General features: G+C 43.1%; 1 protein-coding gene across 3 annotated transcripts in view; it reads right to left on the bottom strand.

The window, feature by feature from the left end:
• GRID2 (glutamate ionotropic receptor delta type subunit 2) overlaps positions 1–22,389 on the bottom strand; it is a 2,335,100-nt gene that overhangs the window by 1,422,719 nt on the left and 889,992 nt on the right. The window lies entirely within an intron of this gene.

The raw sequence follows: 22,389 nt of genomic DNA on the forward strand, positions 1-22,389 counted from the left end.
CAGTGTTTTGTACTAATCTCAATTTTTTTACTGTTTTTTTGTGGGATATCCAGACAGATGATGTTGCAGTAGTCAAGGATGGATAGGATCAGCGATTGCACCAGCAACCTGAAGGATGTTGGGTCGAAGTATTTTTTAATGGTCCTTAGCTTCCACAGCATGTAAAAACATTTTTTCACCAGTAAGTTTGTGTGGTCAGTCATGGTTAGGTGAGTATCTAGAGTGATACCGAGTATTTTTATGGTATTGGATATTGGATATTCGTGGTTGTTTATTTTTAACGATGTTCTCGTAATTTTGTCATTGGGGCTTGCCAAAAAGACTTTTGTTTTCTCTGTGTTTAGTTTCAGTTTGAAGGTGGTGGTCCATTTTTCGATTTCTGTCATTGTCTATAATTTCATTTGAGAGGTTGTCTATAATTTCATTTGTGATGTCAGTTAAAGGAATTAAAATGGATATATTACTGTGCCATGACATGAATGATAGAACAAGTTTCAGTCTAATAATTCATCTTAGTTCCTAGTCTCAAACCACCTGGTTTTCTTTGTGAGCCTCCTATGTGGAAGAATAACAAACTCTTTGCTAAAATCTAAGGAGTCCTTTAAAACAGCTGCGGTAGAAAGTGACTTAAGTGCACACTTATGTTGGTCTATTCCATGAACTAAGACCATTTTTACTGATGCCAAAAAATGGCCAATATTCCATTTTCTGAATTAATGGCCACATGCTAATGTTGCCAAAGAACTCGGTGTTCTATGGTAAGCCCTTTTAAGCCATGGTAAGCACGAGCTACTATTTACCACAGCTTAGTAAAAGTGGCTCTTTGCAAGTTCCTATATATATGCAGATAAATCCACTCAGATAGGCTCTTCAAACAAACTTAGAAGTAGTATATTGAATCAATATAATTAAGTAATATTACCCCAATAATCTTCATAGACCTCAGTGATACTACACTTGTTGACTCAAAAAAGTCATTGTCTATTGTGATTTAAGTATTCTTTTTTTTTTTATTATTTATTTATAGAATTTTTTACAAAATTTCCAAGCATATACATCTTGTACAGTAAAGTGAGATCACACAACATATTAAATTAACATTCCAAAATTAATATTACTACAAGGAACTTCTAATCTAGCTGATCTCACACTAGTCCTCAATATTATTAGATCCATAATTAAGAGTAGAACAAATATAATTCAAATTAGTTAAATAAGAAAAAAAATCCTTTTCTGACTAAAGTGCAGGGAATTAACCTTAAATAGACGTTATGTTGTTATTATTCCTTTTTCTAGACGTTTCACTGAGATAAAGCTAATCAGCTGAGATGGCTCTGTAAATATATACTTAAATGATAAATATCTAACTACACATTTACATGGATATCTCAAAAAGAAAATACCCCCTATTTGAGTCACTCCAGGCTTAAGAATTAAAAATTCTTTCCTTCTTTTCTGAGTCTCTCTAGAGACATCAGGAAAAATCTGAATATGCTGCCCCAGGAAGTCTTTGGATCTGTTTTGTGATTTAAGTATTCAATCATCACCGGTCTCTTACTATTCAAATTTCATTAATAAATATTTCTCAAGAATTAGTTTCACTTATCTTTAAAGAGTAGAAGTGACTTTCAAAAGCTGTAATGAATTACATTTGAGTCAGGGATATGATAACCGACATGACTCATGCAGATAATATGAAACATGAATCATGTTGGTTATCGTATTCCCGACGCAAATGTGATTCATTACAGCTTCATGAAATTTGAAAGTAAACATAAAAGTTGAGTTTAGTAAGACCTGTGACTATTGTATTCTTAAATCCCAATCGGCAATGACTTTTTTCAGCTGATATGGGTGATAAAATAGCTGATTCATATAACCTACATCTCTAACATCATTGTTATAGCAATTACAGTGGTTAAGATACTTACCGGTAGGTCCAGATTCTATAAATGATGTCTAAAGATGGTACCTAGATTGGCACACCTAGCCAATCTAGGCACCTACTTGTAATTATTTATTTTAAAAGCTTAATCGGCACCAGTAATTGGCAATTAACAACTTATAATTGATGTCAATTGCACTTAACTGGATGGAATATACCTAACATGGTAGGCGATTATCATTTTGAGGTTGGCGCATAGTCCAAGGAGCCTACCAGAAAATAGACATCATTAGGGCACAGATTCTGGGCGTGGTTTACATGTAGGTGCCTGTTTTGGACTTAGGCGCTGGTATTTAGACAGACAAAACCTTGGCATAAATAAGGTGCACCTAAGGATAGGATGCCTATCAACGCTTAAGAGCACTTTAGGTGCTCGTAAGTGCAATTATATAAAGTGCACCTAACTTTTATAGAACTGAGCCTAAGTACCACACTACTCAGCACCTAGGAATTGAATTGTTTGATGAAGCATGAGAATCAGAGGTTCATCAGATTTTTTAATTAATCACATCCGATTACTATAGCTGAATATAGCATGCATGAAAAAAAAAGTAAGGGGCTCTTTTACTAAGGTGCACTAACTAATTTAGTGTGCTTTTTTTTTTTTTGTGTGTGTAAATCATTTTTATTGAAGTCAAACAGAGGAACAAAGGGCATACAAAAAGTATAGAATATGAATATGAACACAAGCGGCATATAACAGTACACAACACTGCAAGACCTTATAATACAATACAAGCAACCGCATCAGCAAAGATCACCGTAATGGCAGAAGAGATACATGGTGTGCTGTGGAAAAATAAAAACAAAAACGGAAAAACAACAAAAATGCCATAAGAAAACCAGAACCAATCGATGATTAGTACACAGAAAATGCTGAGAAACCCATAGGAATATAATAGGCATATTAGCATTTAAAGGTTGATTCTATAAATGGGTGTCCCAACTGTAGGCGGCGATAAGTGTCCTATCGCCGTCTGGCAGCCAATCAGGATGCATGATTTTTGAAAAAAGCTCAGGCCACCTTCACTGTAGGCATTTGTCACGAGTCTAGAGAAACACGTAGAGATACCTAAGCTCACCCAAGGTAGGGTGTGGGTGTAGTTTCACGCAGACGTGGCCTTGGGTGAGTTTATTAATAATAATAATAACTTTATTTTTTCTGTACCGCCACAATCTTGCGACTTCTAGATGGTTTACAGTGAAGAGAGCTGGACAATCAGCGAATTACAGAATACAAATAGGGAAGATGTCACTGAACAGTCAGTGATTACAGAGTACAATTAGTGAGAATACACAATATCAACATGTTGTTAATAGATTTAAAAGGGTATCTGACTAGGAGATAAATCTATCAAACAGAGCTGTCTTAATTTCTTTCCGAAATGCGCCGTAGGTCGACCTGGCTCTGTTGATGTAATTGCCTAGCCAGGTTGCTGTTTGCTAGCTTGAAACTTAAAGGTTCTGCAATCAGTGATCTTTGGATAGGCAAAAAGATTGTGATTTCTGGTTGTCCTCGTGGGGATGTGTATCTCGAAATGTGGTAAGAGATAGGTAGGGGGCCATTCCCCACACCAGTTTAAAGCAAAAGCAAGAGAATTTGAATATTATTTGTGCCTCCATTGGCAACCAGTGTAGCAGTTTGTAGTAGGGACTAATGTGTTCGCTTTTCTTTAGTCCGAATATTAAGCGGACGGCCGTGTTTTGCACTATTCTTAATTTTCTCATAGTTTTTTTTAGGTATACCCACATAAATGATGTTGCAGTAGTCCAGGGTGGATAGAATCAATGACTGTACCAGTAGTCTAAAAGATAGAGGGTCAACATATTTTTTGATGGTTTTTAATTTCCATAGTGCAAAGAATCACTTTTTTTTGCCACAGTTTGTTTTCGACCATGGTCAAGTGGGTGTCTAAAGTGACTCCTAATATTTTTATAGTTTCTGATATTGGGTGATCGTGACCGTTTAGGTATATTGATGTTAAAGTGATTTTGTCCTTTGGGCTTGCCAAGAAAAATTTTTTAAGCATCCGTATGCATCTCCCCAGAGCTTCAACAGATACATGAAATGTGAAAGTAGACGCAACTGGCTCAGCGGATCGTGACAAGGAAATCCCCAGTCAGCTGAGCTGGCAGGCCTCCCATAAGCCTGTTGCAGAACCCCCAGAACCCATCACTGAAATTGGCAGGAGGAATGCCCACTCCCTCCTGCTGCTGAACTTCCTGAACCCCTGAAGCACTATATTGCTGAAGGGCTGTCAGGTAACATTTGCTTCTTTGCAGATGATACCAAAATCTGCAATAGAGTAGATACCCAGGATGATGTGATTACAATTAAGAAAGACCTGGCGAAGCTTGTACAATGGTTTGCAATTTGGCAGCTAAAATTTAATGCTAAGAAATGCAAGGTCATGCATTTGGGCTACAAAAACCTGAGGGAATGATACAGTTTAGGAGGTGAAGAACTTATGTGCACGACAGAAGAGTGGGACTTGTGTGTGATTAAATATGATGATCTTAAGGTGGCCAAACAGGTTGGAAAGGTGATGGTGAAAGCTAGAAGGATATTAGGATACATAGGGAGAGGTATGGCCAGTAGGAAAATGGTGGTATTGATGCCCCTGTATAAGTCTCTAGTGAGACCTCATTTAGAATATTGTGCACAATTCTGGAGGCCGCACATTCAAAAAGTTATAAAAAGGATGGAGTTGGTCCAGAGGAAGGCTACTAAAATGATGCATGGTCTTCGTCATAAGGCGTATGGGAACAGACTTAAATATCTCAATCTGTATACTTTGAAGGAAAGGCGGGAGAGGGGAGATATGAAGATGTTTAAATACCTATGTGATGTAAATGCACATGAGTTGAGTCTCTTAGATTTGAAAGGAAGCTCTGAAATGAGAGGGCATAGGATGAAGTTAGGAGGTGAAAGGCTCAGGAGTAATCTAAGGAAATATTTTTTTACAGGAAGGGTGGTAGATGCATGGAACAGTCTCCCGGAAGAGGTGGTAGAGACTGTGTCTGAATTCAATAAAGTCTGGGATAGGCACATGGGATCTCTTAGAAGAAAAGATACTGGTTACTGTGGATGGGCAGACTAGATGGGCCATTTGGCCTTTATTTGTCATCATTTTTCTATATTTCTCTTGCCAACACTATCCAAACCCCCAAGACCCCCAAGTTGTAGCCCAGTAGGGATGCCCACTCCCTCCTGTTGCTATCCCCTCCATTGTAGCCTGGAAGGAGGGATGCCCACTCTCTCCTGCTAATATCCTCCTGAACCTCAACCCCTTGATACCCTCTGAACTTCAACCCCCTGACATCCCCCAAATTGTAACGCCCCTGATACCTCTAAGCCCACCATGACATCCCGACCCCTATACCTTTATTGAAGAAAGGCCAGACGGCCTACTTCCTACTGCCTCTTCAAAATGTATGGTCGTCCCCTTCCTGGTGCATCCTAGGATGCACCGGGGAGGGGCCTAAGGCCTGATTGGCTCAATATCTAAGGTCCCTTCCATAGGAGACCCTTAGAATATAAGAAAATAAGAATTGCCACTGCTGGGTCAGACCAGCGATCCATCGTGCCCAGCAGTCCGCTCACACGGCAGCCCTCTGGTCAAGGCCCAGCACCCTGAGACTAGCCCTTCCTGTGTACGTTCTGGTTCAGCAGGAACTTATCTAACTTTGTCTTGAATCCCTGTAGGGTTTTTTCCCCTATGACAGACTCCAGAAGAGAGTTCTAGTTTTCTACCACTCTCTGGGTGAAGAACTTCCTTACACTCATATGGAATCTATCCCCTTTCAATTTTACAGAGTGCCCTCTCGTTCTCCCTACCTTGGAGAGGGTGAACAACCTGTCCTTATCTACTGTCTATTCCCTTCAGTACTTTAAATGTTTCGATCATGTCCCCTCTCATTCTCCTCTGTTCGAGGAAGAAAAGGCTCAGTTTCTTTAATCTTTCACTGTATGGCAACTCCTCCAGCCCCTTAACCATCTTAGTCACTCTTCTCTGGACCCTTTCGAGCAGAAACATGTCCTTCTTCATGTATGGCGACCAGTGCTGGATGCAGTACTCCAGGTGAGGGTGCACCATTGCCCGGTACAGCGGCATGATAATCTTATCCGATCTGTTCGTGATCCCCTTCTTTTTCATTCCTAGCATTCTGTTCGGCCTTTTCGACGTCACACATTGCGTGGATAGTTTCATCGACTTGTCGATCATATCTCCCAAGTCTCTTTCCTGGGAGGTTTCTCCAAGTACCGCCCCAGACATCCTGTATTTGTGCATGAGATTTTTGTTATCTACATGCATCACTTTACACTTATCCACGTTGAACCTCATCTGTCATGTTGATGCCCATTCCTCAAGCATAATTATGTCACATTGCAGATCTTTGCAATCCCCCTGTGTCTTCACTACTCTGAATAACTTTGTATCGTCCTCAAATTTAATCACCTCACTCATCGTACCAATGTCCAGATCGTTTATAAAGATGTTGAAGAGCACGGGCCCAAGCACTGAGCCCTGTGGAACTCCACTGGTGACGCTCTTCCAGTCCGAGTATTGTCCATTTACTCCCACTCTCTGTTTCCTATGCTCCAGCCAGTTTTTAATCCACATGAGTTATTTCACCCTCGATTCCATGGCTCGCAATTTTCCGAAGTAGTGTGTGATAATCATTAGCACATGCTAACTCGGTTAGTGCACCTTAGTAAAAGAACCCCTAAATCATTGCCATTTGGACAAGATTCTACTTGTATCTATACCAGTTCTCCTATCTTTACTATACTTACCATCTGAAAATCACACAAGTTGTGATCTGATCAGGTCCATAGCTTGACATTATTGTAAAAATTTGCAAAAATATCCTGCATGGATTTGCATGGATGATCTTTTGTGTTCAAGGCAACAAAAATTGACAGCAGCAAAAAGAAGAAAAAAAAAAGGAAGAATGGACTGTAACTGTTGTAGAATGTATTCCTTTTTTTAATTCAAAATCCTCATCTAACCTTCCAAAATTGGAGTAAGAAATGCATTCATTTGAATTTTAAAGATAGAAATGAATTGTACATAGCAGTATAAATTAATCTCTGCTTCACCAGTTAGTGCATAGCATATGTGTCTGAAGCTCAACTAGAAATAACTTTCAATGAAAAATGCTTTCATTTGCCCACAATATTTCCAATATACTGAACTAATAAAGGGAGGATTAAAATCTTTACAAGCCAAATGATTTTCCCACTCTCTCGCACTTTAAGAGCAAAAAAAGGGTTTTAATACCCCAGAATGGAATGCAATTAGAGCTGTTACATTGAACTGCATTCACGTTTGTTAACAACTTTCACTTTTTAAATTATATTTTGACTATGATCATAGAAAAAGATTTGAATAGGTTATGCAAATTATTTCAGTATATGTTGAGAATGTGCAGAAAAAAAATACATCTTGTCGTACATTGACCGCATCAGCTAGTGACTCTGCTCATGTTCTGCCCCTTTCTCTATATGCCATCGTTTGTTTTGGGTCTCCTTGCATACCTCCTTTACACATTAATTCAGGGGCCATGCAAAAAGCAGCTGTACACTGCAATGGCAGACCTAGGGTATATGACACCCAGGGCCGATCATTTTTTAACACCCCCCTCCCCAATATATATACATACTAGTGTTTAAGCCTGTTACTAGTAAAGCTTCCTTCCCTCACATGTCCCCTATTTTTAGCCCCAGCTCCAAACCCATTTTTACCCCCCCAGCCCCCTTCTCCCATTTTTCCCCTTTCAGCCCCAGCCCCCTTTTTTCACCAGCAGCATTTCCCTCCCCACTCCACTTCCCTGTGCAGTAGCAGCAGAAGCATACCCTCCCCCTCCATTTTGCTGTGCAGCAGCAGCAGCAGCATTTCCCTCCCCCAACCCACTTCACTGTTCAGCAGCACCTCTTCCATGCTCCCCCTGTCCCTCTTCCCTGCTCCCCAGGTCCAGCAGCACCTCTTTCCTGCTCCCCTGGCCCAGCAGCACCTCTTCCCTGCTCCCCTGGTCCAGCAGCACCTGTTCTCTACTCCCCCTGTCCAGCAGCACCCCCTTCCCTGCTCCCCCTGTTCCTCTTCCCTGCTCCCCCGATCCAGCAGCACCTCTTCCCTGCTCCCCCTCTTTGCCTTCCATACTTTGTCTCTCCCGCACCCTCCGAAGCCAACCTGCCTGCCAGCCATCCCCCTGTGAAGTAGAACCCTCCCCCCTCGCCACTATTGCCAACCCCACTGACCCTCCCACCTCGAGAGGACCGTCAAACCTACTGGCTCCAGCAGTGGCTGCATCACAGATGCCAGCGGAGGAAATCAGAGCATGGGAAGGCCGCAAAGCAGTGTCTTTAGTGTGATGCGGCCGCTGCTGGAGCCAGAAGGTTTGTGCATCTTGTGGTGGGAGGGTCAATGGGGGTTCGTGTGCGCCAGGAAAGGGTGCACGGGGGAAGGGGGCGACGACGGCGGCAAACTTACAGTGAGGGAGGGAGTCGAAGCGCGCATGCGTACTGTTGCCTACTGGGGACCTAGAGCTCACGAAAAATGTGACCATGCAGGTAAAAGTGCGCATGCGCGCTTAGGGTTTTATTATATTAGATATATAGATATATATATTTAGTAATTTTTATATCCCATCCTCCCCAGAGAGCTCAGAAAGGATTACAGTTTAACATTCACAGTGTTACAATATACCTCTCCAACCCCACGCTGGTACTGTGGTGTAAACAAAAATGACTTTTTCTCTTTTAGGTCTTAGCTCACACTTGCTGTCTAACACCAGCTCTGGTAGGTTACACATTTCAAATCTGACATATTGTAATCACAAGATAGAAAATAAAATTATTTTTCTACCTTTTGTTGTCTGGTCATTTTATTATTCAAATTGTGTTGGTCCCAAATTGTGATATCTTCTGTTAACTCATTCGCCAGGGTCTCCTGCTCATTTGCCGTTTTCTTCTTTCTCCATCTCTGTATCTTCCCTTCCACTGCTATATCCAACATTTCTGTTTCTTTCCCACTGTCTGCCATCTCTCTCACTCTGTCTTCCTGCCTTATTCAAACCTCTCTATTCCCCTCCATGCAGCATCTCTCCCTTCCTCCCCTCCATTATCATGTGCAGCATTTCTTTCTCTCTCTCTCTCCATGTACTATCTCTCCCTGCCCTCCATCCTATGTCAAACATTTTTCCTTTTCTCTTCTCCATGCATGTCTCCCTCCCCTCTACCATATGCAGGATTTCTCCCACTCAGCCCTTTCTACCTCTTTGTTGCATCTCTCTTCCTCTTCTCCAGCCCATGTCCAACAATTCTTCCTCTCTCCCCCCATGTGCAGCAGCTTTATATCCCTCCCTCCCACCCCCCAGTTCAGCACCTCCAGACCCAACCAATCCCCCCATCCCACTGTGAGATATTTTGTGACCTGCTCCACCAGGGCTTCTCTCTGCCATGTCATCAGTGACATCATCAGTGATGCAGCAGAGGGAAGGTCCCATTGGCCGTAAGAAGCTTGTTTAGAGCGTTCTCTCATTGTCGGCAGCCTTAACTCGCTCTGCCGGCATCAGGCCTTCCTCATGCTTCCGCAAAGGCAGGACCGGGCAAAGAGGAAGGCTTTAAGATGGCAGAGCAGTGAAGTTACTGGACCATGATGTCGACCCTGGGAGCACCCCCTTATGGTCTGCACTTGGGGCAGATCTCCCCTGACCCCCCTCTTGATACACTACTACCCTGAAACTAATGCTCCAAAATTTCCACCATAAGCAAAGAGTATGCAAAATACTGCCATATTAAAACTATGACAGTAATATACAGCTCGCTGCTAAAGTCACCTTTCCTGTCAGTATCTGAGTGGTGATTGGCTCAGGCACTGACAGGAAAGGTAACATAAATAAATAAATAAATAAACAAGATACACACACAAAAAAAATCCCACATCATTTTGTTTTGATCCCTCATCCCATAGACCTGATGCTCTGACAAACCATCTTCCTAATGTGACATCACCTCCTGCCCCTAAGGAAATATTTCTGATGTTTTGTGACACCCACCCATGACATAACCAAACCCTCTCCCACCCTGTCCTAACCTCCCAAAAACATCCCTGGTGTTTAGTAGGATCCCTAACTCCCACCCCCCTCTCCCAATCTGATGACTTTAAAAGATAAGAATTTAGAGAAAACCATTTAGAAGGGGTATAATTAACATAGAACATGGATTTAAGAACAAATAAATATTGACTGGTCAGCACTGACTCTGTTAATATTAAATATCTTGAGTTATATTAATCAGTCAACCATTAAATTACAGCAGCAAACTAGGATTCAGGGGAATCCATCTCTGAGAAAGTAATTACAACTATACTGTGGTTATTGAAGACTAGATGAAACAGATGTCACCTGGGGAAAAACTGAGTAAAAGGTATGATAAAGGATTTACATAAATTACTTTAGCATAATATACTTTGTTAGAAATACTTTTGTATTTAACTTTAAGAAATTAGCATAGGCCCTCTTAGTCATTGTAGAGGTTTCTACCACAGCCCAGGGAGCTAAATGCTCTGAAGCTTCTCCAACATTCATAGTAACATAACATAGTAGATGACGGCAGATAAAGACCCGAATGGTCCATCCAGTCTGCCCAATCTAATTCAATTTAATTTTTTAAAATATTTTCTGGGCAAGAATCCAAAGCTCTACCCGGTACTGTACTTGGGTTCTAACTGCCAAAATCTCTGCCAAAACCTAATCCAGCCCTAATACACCCTCCCAGCCATTGAAGCTCTCTCCAGCCCATCCTCCCCCAAACAGCCATATACAGACACAGACCATGCAAGTCTGACCAGTACTGGCCTTAGTTCAATATTTAATATTATTTTCTGATTCTAGATCCTCTGTGTTCATCCCATGCTTCTTTGAACTCAGTCACCGTTTTCCTCTCCACCACCTCTCTCGGGAGCACATTACAGGCATCCACAACCCTCTCCGTAAAGTAGAATTTCCTAAAATTGCTCTTGAATCTACTACCCCTCAACATCAAATTATGTCCTCTGGTTTTACCATTTTCCTTTCTCTGGAAAAGATTTTGTTCTACATTAATACCCTTTAAATATTTGAATGTCTGAATCATATCTCCCCTGTCCCTCCTTTACTCTAGGGCAGCGATGGCGAACCTATGGCATGCGTGCCAGCTGTGGCACGCGAAGGCCTTGCAGCTGGCATGCGGGAAGGTCTGCAATAGAGAGCTGCACGGGATGCCCCCTAGGGTCGCGGGGATCCCGTGGGGACGCCTCCGAAGGTCGCGGGGTTCCTGCGGGGCTGGATGTACTAAGTCGCGCGGCTTTTCTCCCTACCTGCTCTGCTTGCAGCATAGAGCCGAACGGAAGTCTTCCCGACGTCAGCGCTGATGTCGGAGGGGAGGGAGGGCTTAAACAAAGCCCTCCCTCACTCCGACGTCAGCGCTGACGTCGGGAAGACTTCCGTTCAGCTCTGTGCTGCAGGCAGGGTAGGTAAGGAGGAGTAGCCTCGCGGCTCGAGTGGCTACCAAGGGAAGGGGCGGTCCGCCCCGCCCCGTGTGCAGCATAGCCAGCCAGGTCCCCTTACTTTTGTGGTGCTAACCCGACCCACTGACAACAGCCCTGGTCCGACAAACCTCCCTGCCCTTAACCGCGAATCTAAATTACCTTCTTACAGCAGCTGTAAGAAGGAAATTTAGATTCGCGGTTAAGGGCAGGGAGGTTTGTCAGACCGGGGCTGTTGTCGGTCTGTCGGTCAGGGAAGCCCCACAAAAGTAAGGGGACATGGCCGGCTGTGCTGCACCCGGGGCGGGAGAGAAGGAGGGGGGAGAAGGACCTGAAAGCACTGGGGAAGACAAAGGGGTGGAGAAGGATGCTGAAAGGCCATGGGGAAGACGGGGGGGGGGGGGAAGGACACTGAAAGCATTAGTGGAAGACAGAAGGGGGAGAAGGACGCTGACAGGACATGGGGAAGACGGGGGGGGAGAAGGACGCTGAAAGCACATGGGGAAGACAAAGGGGTGGAGAAGGATGCTGAAAGGACATGGGGAAGATGGGGGGGGTGGAGAAGGACGCTGAAAGGCCATGGGGAAGACGGGGGGGGGGTGGAGAAGGATGCTGAAAGGCCATGGGGAAGACAGAGGGCGGAGAAGGACGCTGACAGGACATGGGGAAGATGGGGGGGAGAAGGACGCTGAAAGGAAATGGGGAAGACAGAGTGGGGAGAAGACGCTGGCAGGGAAGAAGACAGAGATGCCAGACTATGGGGGGAGCGGAGGGAAGAAGATGGGTGCCAGACCAATTTGGAAGGGGAGAGAAAGGGAGAGGCACAGTAACAGAGCAAATGGAAGACGCAGAAGGAAGAGAGACAGTGGATGGAAGGAACTGAATGAGAACATGAGGAAAGCAGAAACCAGGCAACAAAGGTAGGAAAAGAATTCTATTTCTTTTTTTCTTTTTTTTTGCTTCAGGATAAAGTAGTATATTAGTTGTGTTGATAAAAATTTATAAACAAAAGAGGCTCTGGTAGAAACCCGTTTACAAAGTGTGTATTCTTCCCAATTAATATTTCCAAATTAATAAAGTCTTTTTGCTTATTTGTAAATGGGTTTCTACCAGAGCCTTTAATTCACTAGCATAATTAAATGAAATAACTATTTCTGAAGTTTATAGGGATGGGCGGGGACGGAGGGGATTCCTCACGGGGACGGGAGGGGACGGAGGACATTCCTCGCGGGGACAGGTGGAGACGGAGGGGATTCCTCACGGGGATGGGCAGGGATGGAGGACATTCCTCGCGGGGACGGGTGGGGACGGAGGGATTCCTCACGGGGACGGATGGGATTCCTCACGGGGACGGATGGGGACGGGTGAGACTTTGGCGGGGATGAGTGGGGACGGGTGGGATTTCTGTCCCCGCGCAACTCTCTAGTCCGCAATTAAGATATGCGGCACGGCGGGAGGCGAGTATGCCGGTGTCTGCTTTGCAGCTCACCTGGCAACAGGGCCGGACTGGCCATTGGGAGGACCGGGCATTGTCCCGGTGGGCCGCGGCCCATCCTCCTGTGCTGGCTGCTGTCCTGCAGTGCTGGCTGCAGTCCAGTGGATGTTTAGCCTGCCTGTCTTCCCCTTAGTATCCTATGAGCCAGGCAGTGTGTGAGGGGGAAGTGGGGGGAGGAAGAGAAGCTTCACACTGAGTCTATCACAGGAACTCAGTGAGGCTGTAGTGTGACTCCACATGTGACATCTGTAATCAGCAACAGTTCCTAGTGCTCCCATGCTAGAGAGGTGAGGATATGGGGGGATGTTAATGTGTCTAATAATGTGCTCCTCTGTAAAAACCTCTGTATCTTCCATGGGGGACATGCTAAATTTGAGGAAATAAAAAAGCTGCTTATGATGATTGCATAGAGAAGTTCAGTAAGCTGAGAGGAGGGCTGGGCTCTCTGTGAACAACCAACACATTAATCCTCTGCGCTGTACCTTATGGAAAACTCAATATAGCAAAAAACAGTAAAGTGTATATGTGGCCCTTCACAGTGCTTTTGTAAACAACATAATAAAATAACAAAGGCTCCAATAATGAAAAATAAAAGTCCTTTTCCCATACACTCAGGTTGCACAAGTCCGGTTTTCACCCGGACATTATATTTTTTGACCAAAACGGATGTCTACAATTAGTAAAATTCCCCAATCACATATGTTTTTTATGGGGACGGATTTGTATACAGCACTTAATTAGATTTTTTTTTATTATACAAATTTTATCTTTTTGTAGACTTGAAGTCTTGAACAAAGAAAATGAGTACAGCAAAAAAAGCAAAAACAGATAGTGGAAGACCATTCCAAGAGGCCTGGACAGAGACATATGGAGTGATTGAACGCAGTGGGAAAGCATTTTGTATTATGTGTAATGAAAGTGTTGTGTCTCGCACATCAAGTGTCAAACGTCACTTTGAGACCAACCATAACAGTGTTGCTGAACATGGTTTAGCTCAAAGAAAAGAGTTCCTTGTAGGAAAATTAAAGAAATATCACTCCCAGTCTCTTAGTTTTAGCAACTATCTTTCAAAAACTAATCATCTTACAGTTGCCAGCTTTCAAATTTCACTGTGCATGGCAAAACATGGTAAGCCCCTCTCTGATGGAGATTTTATCAAAAAGGCAATTTTGGCTGGGAGTAATTCACTCTTCCATGATTTCCAAAACAAGGATAAAATTGTGCAGCGCATCTCTGAGATGCCGCTAAGCAGAAATACTGCAAAAGATAGGGTTCTGCGAATGACTGCTGATGTTAGTCAACAGCTTACTTGCGACTTACAAAAAGCACCCTTCTACTCCATGTGCTTGGATGAAAGTACAGATATTACTAACCATGCAAGACTAGCGCTCATTTTGCGTTATGCTACTGGTGACATCATGAGAGAAGAGCTGGTAAAACTGCTGTCTTTGCCTGGAAGAACACAAGGGATAGATATCCACAATGCTGTGATGGAGGCTTTTTCATCACTAGACATAAGTCCAGAAAAAGTGGTTTCAGTTACTAGTGATGGAGCACCTAGCATGGTGGGGACAACATCAGGATTCATTCATTTCTTTGCTAAGGAAGCAAAACATCCACTGATTCAATTTCACTGCATAATACATCAAGAGGCTCTCTGCGCCAAAGAAAGCAGCAAAAAACTTGACGATGTCCTCAAAGATGTAACAAAAATGGTGAACTTCATCATGGCGCGTGCTCTTAATTTTTGACAATTTCAAGCCCTTCTTGATGAGGTTCAGGCACAATATAACACTTTACTGATGTACAATAATGTCCGGTGGCTGAGCAGAGGACGAGTTTTAGAGAGATTTGTGGCCTGCTTGGAAGAAGTTAGGCTATTTATGAACGAAAAGGGGGAAGACTATCCTCAACTCACCAACATGGCCTTGCTTACCAACCTCATGTTCTTTACAGATTTTACTAACCACTTTAATGTACTAAACAAAAAATTACAAGGCATGGGAAAAACAGCAGAAAGCATGTTTAGTGATATTAAAGCTTCTGAGAGAAAATTGCATGTTTTTGAAAAAGACCTTGAGAATGGACAGCTAAAATATTTTCCCAACCTAAAAATACATTTGGATAATTCTACAACATTTGTGGACAGTCATAAAAAACACCAGGAAATCCACAAAGCATATTCCACCATTGTAGCCGAAGCAAAGGAGAATTTTAGTAAAAGATTTTCTCAGTTCCATAAGATGGAGACAACCCTTTCATTTATAACTTCCCCAGAAAAGTCCACATTTGAAGATCTTGATCTTTCCTGCTTACAGTGGTTGGATATTCAAAATTTGGAAATGGAGCTACTGGAATTTCAAGAAAGCTTTATCTGGAAAAGTAAATTCAATGACCTGCGTGCGGCTCTTGAACGTATTGAGTGTGAAAGGGTGACAAATGAAATCACTGCTAGCAGTTCTGAAAATGAAATCCTAAAAGCGTGGAATTCTCTGCCAGACAATTTTAAGTCCATGAAAGCACTTGAGATTGCTCTTCTTACTTTGTTTGGGTCATCCTATGCTTGTGAGCAGCTGTTTTCGGCTTTGAATCATATAAAATCTGATGCTAGAAACAGATTAACGGATGACATGAGTGCTGCATGTGTTGCTCTGAAATTAACTAAACTAAACTAAACTAAACGTTGGGTTTATATACCGCACCATCTCCACGAATGCGGAGCTCGGCATGGTTTACAGGAAGAAAGATGAGAGAGGAACTACAGTGGAGAGATTAAAGAGTTAGGTGTAAAGGGGGAAGGTGAGAGGCCTAAGAGGGGGGAAGTGTTACAGTTTTGAGAATAGCCAGGTTTTTAGGTGTTTGCGGAAGAGTTGGAGGGAGCTTGAGGTTCGGAGAGGGGAGGTGAAGTTATTCCAGATCTCAGTGATTCTAAAGGGGAGGGATGACCCAAGTTTGCCTACATGGGAAATACCTTTTATGGAAGGGAAGGATAGTTTGAAAATTTGGGAGGATCTGGAGGAAGTAGGGGTTGGGGAGTTCCAGGATAGAGGGATAACGGCAGGAAGGATGCCATGTAGGATCTTGTAGGCCAGACACGCACATTTGAAGTGGATCCTGGGGATTACTGGGAGCCAATGGAGCTTAGACAGGAGTGGTGAGACGTGATCAAATTTGCTTTTCGCGAAAACAAGCTTAGCTGCGGCGTTCTGAATCCGCTGAAGTCTGTGGAGGCTTTTCTTGGTTAGGCTGAGGTAGATAGAATTGCAATAATCCAATCTGGAGAGGATGATGGATTGTACTAGGACTGCGAAGTGTTTTTGGTGAAAATAGGGTCTGACTTTCCTTAGCATGTGAAGGCACTATGAGCCAAGGATTGACAAGTTATCAGCATGCATGCAACAACAAAAATCACATTAATTTTTTTCAGAGCATTCCCAATGCATATGTTTACATGAAGCAGTGTTTTCAGTTTGCAGTTAAGACACTTTCTAAGTTATTTAAATATTATTTAAAGATGTTATTTAAAAAAGGGACTTTACATGGCTCTGTTGTATTCCAATCTGGAATTTCCAATAAAAACGGTTGGTTTAATTGAAAGCTCTTTTGTTTTCTTTACATCATATTATTAGAAATGTAATGATTTAACTATTTTCTAATTTGATTGTAAATTTTACAAAAAAACATGTATAGACTCTTTGGGAATACACACCGAGTCTTGACACAGTTAACAGTTTTAAGAAGTTTATCTTTTTTTTTTTTACTCAGGATACATTTGACATGTTATGTGAATAATACATTTAAAATATATTGTGTAACTGAATCAAATTCTTCCTAAATTCATTAAATTGAATGAAATCATTAAAACATTATAAATTGCCAATAAATTGAAATGAAAACCAAAGGATTGTGAATCAAATTGATTCTCTGACAATACAAAGATTCCAACCTTTAAAAATGATGTTACATAGTTCAGGCAACTTTATAAAGAGTTTTTAGATACTAAAATCTTGTTATTAAGGTTTAATTGACGTGCTGACACTTTGAGGAAATTCTTTGGTTTTATGCGGCAGTTTGGGCACTCGGGCTCAAAAAGGTTAGCCATCACTGCTCTAGGGTATACATATTCAGGGCTTCCAGTCTCTCCTCATACGTCTTCTGGCGCAAGCCTCCTATCATTTTCGTCACCCTCCTCTGGACCGCTTCAAGTATTCTTATGCCCTTCACCAGATATGGTCTCCAAAACTGAACACAATACTCCAAATTTATATATCAGATGTAAATTCTCAAAACTGACATATTTCAATTGTCCCATAGAAAGATGGCATATAAAATCCCATTACCCCCATTACTATACTAAAATTAAAATATTTTATCTTACATACCTTTGTTATCTAGTGATTTTAACTTTCTGAATCCCTGTACCTATCACATGTTTTTTCATCTATTCCTGCGTGTTCCCTGAGGCAGGATCGAAACGTGCACGTCGGAACCCACAAGCTGCAAGTTAAGTTTGCTCAGTTCTTTGACTTAAAAGTCTAGTAAACATAGTGCTGAACGTTAAAATTTTTTCATAACTCAAAAAACATATGGAATGATATAACGTTTCTGTTTACTCTTCATGCGATGATTGGGCTGTGAGGTGGTTTTTCTGGGGCTTGCCCCAGTTTTCCCCTCCTTGATTCTGAGCAAGTTTTTGTGAACTGAGTTATATCATCTACAGCACTCTTTCCTGCTGGCAGGCCTGCCTTTTCAAAATGGCGGGCCTTCCCCTTCCCAGTGCATCCTGGGATGAACTGAGAGAGGACTAAGAACCTGATTCTTAGGAGCCTAGGGGCTTTAGGTGCCTGCTGGTTTTCAGTTTAAGGTACGGTGGGGTGTTGGAGTGGTAGTGCCAGCATGGGGGAATGGCAGGCCTACCGGCTGGAGGAACTGGACATCTCTCCTGCTAATCTTCAGTATAAGGTAGGGGGGGGGGGTCAGGGGTACTGGGGGGGCTTCTTTCTTCATCATAACTAGAAAGTCTTGTTTCTTTTTTTATAGAATGGAGTGAGACTGGAGAAAGGGAGAAAGTAACTTCAATATAGCTCCCACAGGAGGACAGTGAAAGAGGAGAAAGATATTCAAGGAAGCAAGTCAAGTACAAAGAAGAAAGGCATTTTGAAAACTCTCAGCTTTTGTGTTCAGGTCTGAGGCTTTCTTTTTACAGCTGTTGTGTTTAGTTAACTTCTTTGTTCATTGACAGCATTATCTCAAAATCCCAAAAATGGAAAACAAGCTGTGAAAGTCTGCTGTATCATAGATTCAGAACACTGCAGAGTATGCTGTGAGGGTCATATTCACCAAAAGGCACCTGCAGGGAGATCAATAAGGCCCTTCACTGTGTCTTACAGGATTTAGTGGGGCATTTTTGGGTCCTTTTGTTTTCGTTTTACTCTGTGAAATGTTTCCTAATTATGTCTGGGCCAAGTTCTTAAGGAGAGACCTCTGCTAGACTGCCCAAGGAGGAAAATGAGCCCAGATAAGGACAAACACTCTCAGCAAGATGGCATGTTTTAGAAAACACCAGAAATTCAATAACCTAAAGGACTATAACTGGATTTCTGACAACTGTGTAAAGAATTCAAGGCATATTTGATATTTAGCATTTTTGTTAAATTACAGTTCTATTTTCTCTGGTTTTCTGAATTTTTATATAGATATCATCTGTTTCAGGTCAGTTGACATCACATAAACTGTCAAAAAATACTGGAAAATATCTAAAAATCCCATTATGTGATCATATCTTTACTGTATAAAAAGAAAAAGCAAGTAGACATGGATACAGATCAAACAGCAACACTAGCAGACTCACAACATAAAGGAAGGCAGAAACCAGGAAGCCAGAAAACATCCAGACGACAGAGACAGTAGGCCCACAACTGATTTGCACAAGCAACTCAGAAGGGGGACAAGAGATGGATGCCCAAGGAAGCTAGAAGGTGAGCTTTCCAGTCTTCTGCACCGTCTGCAATATGTATGACTACCTCCTTTTGGGGACTAGGGCATATATTTGCAGTCGTTGCATGGAGCTGGATAGCTTGAAACGGCAGGTCCGGCTGCTAGAGGAGACAGTGCTGAATCTAAAGGAACTCCTCACTTTTGAAGAGGAAATCCATGAACAGGAGAGGCTTCTAGTGCAGTTCAGTCCAAATGAAGAGGTCAAGGAATTAGAAAGATACATCGAGGAAGCACACCAGCAGCATGTGGAGAACTGTTCTCGAACAACTCAGGAAGAAGGCCTGGACGAGAGGAGAGAAGACACCCCTGCAAATTCTGTAGAGAAGGAAGCGGAGACAAGGGGCGATCACACACCAGGAGCAAGAGGGAGACTGCATGGGGACCCCCCCCCCCCACACACCCGAAGAGCAGAAAACAACTTCAGGAGTATCACAGGAGGGAGAAGATCGGTCCCATACCAATGATGTGGACTTACGACCCCCCAGGAACCACTGAATACAGAAGATGGGGATCATTGTGGGAGACTCCATTGTACGGCATGTGGACAGCTACACTGCAGGAGGGAGAGAGGATAGAATCGTCACCTGCCTGCCGGGAGCGAGAGTGAAGGATGTTGCCAACAGGATCTTCAGGATCATAGACAGCGCAGGGAGAGAGGACACTGCTGTACTTATCCACGTGGGAACCAACGATGTGAGCGGACGGAATTATGACAGGGAAGAAATGAAGGGCTAGCTCCGCTCACTCGGAAGAATACTGAAGATCAGGGAGGTGAAGGTGGCCTTCTCCGAGATCCTCCCGGTACCAAGAGCGGATGGAAGGAGACAAGGGGAACTGCAAGCGATCAACGCCTGGATGAGACGATGGTGCAAAGAGGAAGGCTTTGACTTTGTGCGCAATTGTGCAACGTTCTGGGGAAGAAGCAAGTACTACAGGAAGGATGGACTGCACCTCAACGAGGAAGGAGCAAGAGTATTGGCAGGCAGCATGAAGAAGGCCATTGAGAGGGCTTTAAACTAAAGGACAGGAGAAAGCTGACAGTTGACCACCAGTCGATGGCCCAGGTGACAGGATGTCCCAAAGAAGGAACTACGGACAACTACTCAGACGCAGGAGGGGACGTGCACAAAGCATATAAGAGAGACGACACAGGAACAGAAAAGTATACCGTTAAAGAACCAAGGGAGACTGCTAAGCTTAAAGAGTCCAAGAAGATTACACACAGGGAACTCAAATGTATGTATACGAATGCTAGAAGTTTGAGAAAAAAATGGGAGAATTAGAAGCAATAGCGAAAAACGATGAACTGGAAATCATTGGCATAACAGAAACCTGGTGGGATAACGAAAACAAATGGGATACAGTACTACAGGGATACAAACTGTACAGAAGAGATAGAGTGGGCCAGAAAGGTGGAGGTATTGCCCTATATGTTTGTGAAGAAATAGAATCTGTGAGAGTGACTATGATGGAAGAGAAAGAGAAGCTGGAATCCCTCTGGATAAAGATTCCCAGACGCAACGGTGCTGACACAAAGACTGGCCTTTACTACCGACCGCCAGGATAGGGGGAGGAAACAGACTCGGAAATTATAGAGGAAATTAAACACGAATGCAAGACAGGTAATGTTGGAATCTTGGGGGATTTCAACTTTCCGGGGATAGACTGGGACCTGGGAACCTCCAATTGTGGCAAGGAGGCAATGTTCCTGGAAGTGCTAGGGGACTGCTTCCTGGAACAACTGGTGGGGGAGTCGACAAGAGAACACGTCACCTTGGACTTGGTCTTAAACAGCATTACGGGGCCGGCTAAAGATGTAGAAGTCACAGTCTTGCTGGGGACGAGCGATCATAACAGGATCAACTTCAAACTCGATGTTGGGAAGGGAAAAGGTACTAAAACCCCAACCACGACTTTAAACTTTAAAAGGGGAAGATACGATAGCATGAGAACCATGGTGAAACAACGGATCAAGAAAAAAATGGGCAAAGTTAAAATGGTAGAACAGGCATGGTCCCTTCTGAAAAATACTATCACGGAAGCACAAAGCCTCTACATTCCGCAGATGTCCAAAGCAAAGAAAACAAATGGCAAAAGAGAGCCGGCATGGCTTACTAAAGAGGTTAAGGAAGCCATAAAAGAAAAGAAGGACTCCTTCAAAGCATGGAAACGCATGAAAACAACCGAAACTTAGAACAAACACAAAGATGATGAGAAGAAGTTTCACAGGGCGGTGAGGGATGCCAAAAAGGACTATGAGGAGAAAATAGCGCAGGAGGCTAAAAACTTCAAGCCCTTCTTCAGATACGTGAAAGGGAGAAAGCCCGCAAAAGAGGCGGTGGGACCACTGAACGACCAGGGAAGGAAAGGGTACATCAAGGATGACAAACAAATCGCAGACAGACTAAATTCCTTCTTTGCATCTGTCTTTACAAAGGAAGACACTGCAACAATTCCAGAAGCAGTGAAAGTGTTCAAAGGAGCAACAGCCTTACCACAGTAGAAGTGAACTTGGACCAGATTTACCGCCAGATCGACAAACTCAAAAGTGACAAATCTCCTGGACCGGATGGAATTCATCCGAGAGTCTTGAAAGAGCTAAAAGTGGAAATCGGTGAACTATTGCAAAAACTTGCCAACCTGTCAATCAAAACAGGACAGATACCGGACGACTGGAAGATAGTGAACATCACGTCGATATTTTAAAAAGGATCAAGAGAAGTACTGGGCAACTATAGACCTGTGAGTCTCACGTCGGTCCCTGGGAAGATGGTTGAGGCGCTGATCAAGGATAGCATAACCCGGCATTTAGACACACACGACCTGATGAGAGCCAGCCAGCATGGATTCAGGAAGGGGAAGTCATGTTTGACAAACCTACTTCAATTTTTTGAGACAGTAAACAGACAAATTGATAAAGGAGAACCGGTGGATATTGTATACTTGGATTTCCTGAAAGCGTTCGACAAGGTTCCACATGTAAGACTCCTCAGGAAACATACTAAGATGGATAGGCAAATGGCTGGAGAACAGAAGGCAGAGAGTGGGCATAAATGGGAAATTCTCAGACTGGGAGACTGTGACTAGCGGTGTGCTCCAGGGTTCGGTACTTGGGCCCATCTTATTTAATATCTTCATAAATGACCTGGAGGATGGAACATCTAGTGACATCATCAAGTTCGCAGATGACACAAAGCTATGCCGGGCAATCAAATCACAGAAGGACAGCAAGGAACTCCAGAGTGACTTGAGTCGATTGGAAAATTGGGCAGATAAATGGCAGATAAAGTTTAATGTGGAAAAATGCAAAGTCATGCACTTATGAAGAAAAAATAAGGAACACAAGTACAGTATGCCAGGTGCAACTCTGGGAAAAACCGAACAGGAAAGGGACCTGGGCGTATTAATCGATAGGACCCTGA

The sequence above is a fragment of the Geotrypetes seraphini genome, chromosome 1, assembly GCF_902459505.1.
Source record: "Geotrypetes seraphini chromosome 1, aGeoSer1.1, whole genome shotgun sequence".
In the NCBI taxonomy this organism is placed as follows: domain Eukaryota; kingdom Metazoa; phylum Chordata; class Amphibia; order Gymnophiona; family Dermophiidae; genus Geotrypetes; species Geotrypetes seraphini.